Source organism: Arachis hypogaea, chromosome 16 (genome assembly GCF_003086295.3).
Source record: "Arachis hypogaea cultivar Tifrunner chromosome 16, arahy.Tifrunner.gnm2.J5K5, whole genome shotgun sequence".
NCBI lineage: Eukaryota > Viridiplantae > Streptophyta > Magnoliopsida > Fabales > Fabaceae > Arachis > Arachis hypogaea.
The window spans coordinates 119,929,019-119,936,118 of NC_092051.1; positions in this window are offsets into that span (position 1 = coordinate 119,929,019).

Consider the following 7,100-nt stretch of genomic DNA (forward strand, 5'->3'; position numbering starts at 1 on the left):
CATCAAATTCTAATTATGTCTCTCACTTGAATCTTTCTCTCATTTCTTCTCATAACCACATTCTTCCATTCGAATTCAAATTGCAGACAAGAAAACTACATGCAAATGCAAAGCAAAGAGAACATGGACATAGGAGGAGCATACTCTGTGTCTAGGAGCCATAGTGTTATATGGAAGAATGGCAGAGCATGGAAGGTAATATTTTACTCCCCATCTACACTTACTTTTATAATTTTTTATTCTTGTGGCATTTCATCTGATGCATATTTGGTTTGGATTGCCAATTAATCTAGAAATGTATCCAGGCTCAAAATTTTGAAATTGATGTCACTGTTTGTTTCATTTGCTTTTATCTATTGAAATTTGATATGGTAAAAGAAAATTCGTTTCAGTTACTATTTCTCCTTTGAAATTTAGTGGCTTAGGCATTTATAGGTTTGGCAATTTTAATATCTATTTACAGGTTTGCTAGGATCAACTTCCATAAATTCAGAGTACTTTGCCTCTGCCTCAACACTTGCCCTACCATTCATGCTTTGTTTCTGATTATATGTATGCTTTTTTCTTTTGTTTTTTATTAATTTTTCCTCTGCAAGGCCTTTTATTTGCTATTATGAGAGCAACAGTGAGAAAGAATAACAAAAAAATATTTTAAAATGAATTTAACTATTTAGCTATATGAATTTTGTTCAAAAGGCGATCCTTATCCTTTTTAATGCTATAATTGTTGTTGTATTTAGTTGATAAGGTTGACCAAATAACCATTTTAGTTGTTTTAAAAGTAAGCTAAAATTTATATTTAAGCATATCTTGATGAAGAAAATCAAAATGATTACACACCTCAGCCCACTCCTAAGCCTACACCTAAGCCTACTCCTCAGTCCAACCCCCAACCCACATGTACGCCCACACATAAGCCCACTCCAAAGCCCAAAACTAAGCCCATGCAAAAGCCCATCCAGCAGCCCAAACCTTGGACTAAACCCCATGCTGCTAAAGGGAGTGGCAAGGCTACAGCAGCCGACAAGATCAACAAGAAGGTGAAAGCCACAACCAGTACAAGATCTGAAAGGCAGGTTAAAGCAACTCCAGTTACAGATGATAGTGAATCTCATGCTTCATATGATAGTGCTGAAGACAGTTTGTACAAGCCTCAAAAAATTGCAGGAGATTCCATATACAGTAGTGACAGTGATAATGGAGTTGATGAAGTAGAGTCTTCTAGGGCCAAGAAAGTAGATCACAGAGAGCAGCCTAGGCCTACTGCTGACAGAACAAGGGACAAAGCTATTGACACTGATGACTCCAGCTATGAGGACATCGAATCTGATGAATGCTCTGATGGAGGTATTATATAATTAATTGTGTATCTGTTATTGAATTTACTTGTTTAATAGATCTGATTCAACTAATTTTTTTTCTACACAAATCTTATGGTATTTTCATGTAATTTCAAAGTCAGACGACGAATTTGATTGGGAAGAATCATCAGATGGAGATGAATGGAAGTCAGAAGATTCTGCCCATGAGTTAGACTCTGAAGATGAAGGGCCAGCTGTGTATCCACATTATAATGACAAGGCCAAATTTGGTGATCTGAAGTTTGAGGTAAGTATGGTTTTCAAATCCAAGCAACATTTTATGGCTGCCACTAGAGATTACACTATACAATGGGGTAGGAATATTAGGTTCTGTAAGAATGACAAGGTTAGAGTCAGGGCGGTTTGTAAGTGTGAAGACTGTCCATGGGTAGTATATTGTAGACACAACCCCAGTGATGGTTCCTGGCAGATAAAAACACTAGTTGACAATCACACTTGCGCAAGAAAGCAAAAAAATAGAGCTGCTACATTGGAATGGACTGTGAACAAGTTATACCCAAAACTTAGGAAGCACCCTAAGATGAAGCATAAGGAGGTGTATGAGTGGTTTGTTAGGAAGTGCAACGTGAAGCTGAATAGTTCATGCATTACCCGAGCTCTTAAGGCATCTAGGAAGATAGTTGAAGGGGATGAGATTGCTCAATATGGGTTGATATGAAATTATGCACATGAATTGCTCACTGCTAACCCAGGTTCCACAGTTCAGGTGGGTGTGATTCCCATAACTGATAATCCGCCTCAGTTTGAGAGATTTTATGTCTGTCTAGATGCTTGTAAGAAGGGTTTCAAGGCAGGCTGTAGGCCATTGATAGGTCTAGATGGGGCATTTCTTAAAACATTACACGGAGGACAACTTCTCACTGCATGCAGACAGGATGCAAACAATCACATTTTTGTGATTGCATATGCAATTGTTGATGTTGAGAACAAAGAGAACTGAAAATGGTTCTTGGAGCTGCTCCTATCAGACCTGGGAGAATATGAGGCAAAGAACTTGTGTTTCATATCAGACATGCAAAAGGTGAGGACCAATTTGAATCACGATTCGATTTTTAAGGACTTTTTTTATTTAATGATGCTTCTTTGAGGATTGTAATGACTGTAAATCTTGTCGGGCTTATTTGTTTGTGCAGGGGTTAATACCAGCTGTCAAAGAACTCATCCCAGCAGTTCCACACAGATTTTGTGTCTGGCATTTGTGGAGGAACTTCTCCAAACAGTGGGGCAGCGTAGAACTTAAGGACTTAGTCTGGGAGTGTGCAAGATCGAGGACCCTGGTTGAGTTCGAAAGGAATATGAATAGAGTCAAAAGGATTAATCAAAAAGCTTGGGAATACTTAGCCAAGTGGCCGAAGGAAGCTTGGACCAAAGCCCATTTCAGTGAAGGGCCAAAGGTCGACAACATTTGCAACAACGCTTATGAATCCTTCAATGCAAAGATGAAGCATGACAGAGGTAAGCCTATTCTGAGTCTGGCAGAGGAGGTACGAAGAATGGTTATGAAAAGCATGTCTGATAATAGACTGAAGCTTCTGAGTTATCAAGGAAAACTTGCTCCAGTTCAGCAAAGTAGGCTATAATCTCTTATTAAGTTATCCAGAAACTGGGCTCCCTACTAGTCGGGTGATGCGAAAGAGGAAGTTTACGAAGTTTAAGGATGGCCTACTAATATAGTGGTAGATTTGGGGAAGCATACTTGCTCCTGCAGGTTTTGGCAGTTGACAGGTTGAATTCATAACTGATTTCTTCTTTCATATGCATACCATGATTCATACTTAACTGAATGAATTTTTTTGTGTGAAATATATAGGAATGCCTTGTATGCACGCAATATTAGCCATTCAAGAAAAAAATGATAAGAGGCCTGAGGAGTATTGCCACGAATGGTTGAGCATGGATGCTTACAGAAGAACATACCAATTCAATGTTAATCCTGTCAAGGGACAAGATGTATGGGAGAAAACTGGTTCTCCTGCACCTGTTCTACCTCCTATCAAACCTAAACCAGGCAGACCAACAACAAATAGAAGGAAGGACAAGGATGAAGGACCCACTGACATGAAGACAAAAATGAAAAGGAAGTATGCTCCAATTCGGTGCATGTACTGTGGAGAGGTGGGCCACAATAAGAGAACTTGCAGCAAGAAAAAGTAAGACGATGCTCAGGAGAAAGCAAGGATGATGCAATTGTAGCTTGCAGTTGTTCAACAACCATAACCTGCACCTGGTCCAGAAGCAGAAAAGGAAGATCACACTCAACCCATACAGACACTACCTGCAGTAGCAGCAGCTGCTCCAGATGAACAGACTGAAATTTCTATTACTCAGCATGCTCAGCTTCCACTGACACAACAATCCCACAACTCAACCAATGTCACTCAGGTAATCTTCTAAAGAGTTTTAATTTGAGCATTGGTTACTTGTAGCTATTTTTTATTTCAGACAATGATGATAACTGTTTGATGCAGACTAGAAAAAGAAGAAGGCCTCAACCAATGCCTCTCCAGGAGCAGTTGCTGTATCTGCTGAAACCATCAAGGGTAGCAGCTCCGCAACAGCCAAGAAACTTGCCAGCTTCATGACATTTGTTCCAACTCCGGGTTTCAAACCTCCCAGGAAAAAAGACATGGAATGACTTCAAGACTTGAAGACATAAAATATAGGGCATTTAGTATCTGTTATTTTGTCGGGGCTAAATTTTACCATTTATAAACAATGTGGTAGTTGTGGTATCTTCAATAGCCCTGTTTTTTGTATAGCCCTTTATGGTATAATGCTTTCAACTGTCAGCTACTACCTTTTGGATTATTATCATGTTAAAACAATGTTGTTATTTGAATTTGAGACAATGGAAACTAGTACACCATTGGTGATGTTATGATGTTATGATATTCCTACTTCACTTAATTTTAATTCTGCTTATTCTGATTTGCTTACATTATGTTATGATCAACAACAATATAATGTTGCATGTAAATAACCTTTTTACTAGTAAAGAAACATGAACATATAAGGTTTTCACAACAACAGAAAACTATCAAGGTTCGTAGCATCATCCTTTTCACCTTTTCACAGTAACTGCTTCACTTCCCACTAAAGAACATACAGATAATCATAAAACCACAATCACAACTATTAATTCAAAATACAGTTGCATCCTAAGTCCTTTTACTTCAGCTTCTAAGGTCATCATTCTCCAAGATATGTTATGGTTCAACAAAGCAGCATCACTCTCCATTTGTGCATCAGTTTTAACTTCTCCTAAGTGCTCTAATCTGTCATACTCGTCGTCCTCAGCCCACCTAAAGTAATTACAGTGGCTGCCCTTCTGCACAACATCAGGGTACCAAAATGTCAAAATCCAACTCAAATAATTTGAAGTTTCAAGAAGACTGCATTGATAACTCACCCGGTATCTTGGACAAGCATGGAACAATCTATCAAGATTTTCTCTTGTCACGGACTTCTTGATCACTGTCTTCAGCCCACAAAAGCAAACTTGGTCGGAGTTCTTCCTCTGCCACCGCAGCGAAGAGCTCGAAGCATGGCTTCCGTGTGATTGCGACACTTGTCGACTGCGACCCCCACCTACGCTACCCATCGTGCAATCGGTCATGAATTTTCGGCCTCTGCAGAATCAATCTCAAGCTGTAGCAACAATGGCAATTTAAAATGAAGAGGGGATTAGGGTTTACAGACCTAGGACTAATTTGACATACATATGGAAACATATCTTGTCACCAGCCACTCTGCGCCAAGCTGGTATGCTGATATGCCACACTGACAACCACATAAGCAACAGTTAACGGCGTCACTGACAGAATTCACGAAACATTGACGGAAGGACTAACGTTACCAATTTTAAATTTTTCGGGGACAATTTTTATTATCTTTTTCTTACGGGGACTCGTTTGGAGATCGAGCTATCTTTCGGGGACCAATTTGACTATTTACTCAACTTTAAACTCATTGTATATGAGAGCAGCAAAGTTTGTTACAATGGAAATGGAAGGTGGTGTAAATGTGGAGGGAAAAAATAACAACTTTTTATGAAATCTAACCGGAGTCAGTGAACATCGCGCGCCGTGACCCTGGCGGTGCTCGAGGGCGACCAGCACGGCGGTGGAACCACCATGAGCTGGATGACGTCATTTCCTTCTTCATTATTTTGTTCAGATTTTTTCTTCTGTTCAGACTCAATAAGAAGTGTTTCCTGCCTTTTCATTTTTTCTTGTTGAGTCTCAGATTTCTTCCTTTCTCCGTTTGTATTTTGAAAATGTTCACCGGCGCTGGAGTAGGGTCATCGGAGGAAAGATCGGCGGCAACAATTTCCGACGGTATTATCTTTTGAGTAGTGTGTATGAATGAAGGAATGATGTCGGCATTGTTTTTGTCTTGGAGAAAGAGAGAAAACAATGATTAGGACTAATGCTTTTCATTTGAAGGGGAGAGAAATTGAGAAAAACAAAAGCTTTGACTTGACACCATTTTTCAAGAAAGTAACAAGTAATTTAATCAAACTCACTCAATTTTTTATAAGTATTAAATTAATAAATAATATTAGATAACTAACTTTTTTTTAATTACTTTAAATATCTTTTAATTATACTCTTTTCGTTACTCTTTTAATAGTATATTTTTTTCACTTTTAATCTTTTTTAATTTTAACCTTAATTTTTACTCTAAATTAAAAAATCATGGGTTCATTAGAATTTTTAATTTAAGATCAGAATTAAAATAAATAATAGTGACTATATATAGTTGATTATTAAAAGATTAATAAAAGATATATTTAAAATATAATTGAAACATCAAAAATAAAATTAAAATAAATTAAATATTAGAGACTTTTTTAAAATTTTTAAAAATAGAAGCGGACTTTATCGATTGATTTTTTTTAGTAATGAAATTTCTGATTGTGTTATTCATTATTATGAAAAAATTGGGTGTTCTAATTTATTATGGATATTTATTTTTTTTAATTTAAATCTTCAAAACTGAGGCTCAAAATTGCATGAGACAAAAATCAATAAAAATTTTCTTATGATATGTATATATTAAAATTTTTATCTTTAAATTGTACAAATATGCAACAAAAAATAAAAAAAAATGATAAGATAATCCTAATAAATTAAACTAAAAAGATAAAATCTTTTGATTAGAATTTATATTAATTTTATCTTAAAATTAATTTATAAAAAATTATCTTTTACTTCATATAAAAATAAGATGTACAAGTTACTGTCATATAAAGTCAACTACAAAATCTATTTTTATTTTAAAAGAGATATTTTGTGTGTTTTTTTTTTTTTTTTTCTAAATTAAAGATATAGTGTTTGATACAACAAATGCTTTAAAAGAAGGTTTGTATCCTAATATAAGACTACCCTTATGAAGCAAATATTTATTATTATTATCAATCATAATTCATAACACTAATTTAGTCATTCTGTCCACTTCATTTAAAACTATTAGGATTAAATTTAATAAAAAATATTTTGAATAAGGCCATGCGAATGCACCCGTGACTTACTAGTATAATTTTTGTTCTATGAATGTCTTTTCTTTTTCCTTTTGTGGAATGAAAATCATTTTTTTCTTCTATAAGCAGAAAATAATTCTATTACATCTTGCTTTTATTTTTCGATTTAAGGCTGTTATGGTAAACATGATTTAAACTTTACGATAAGTAAGAATAAAAATACAATTACAAACTAT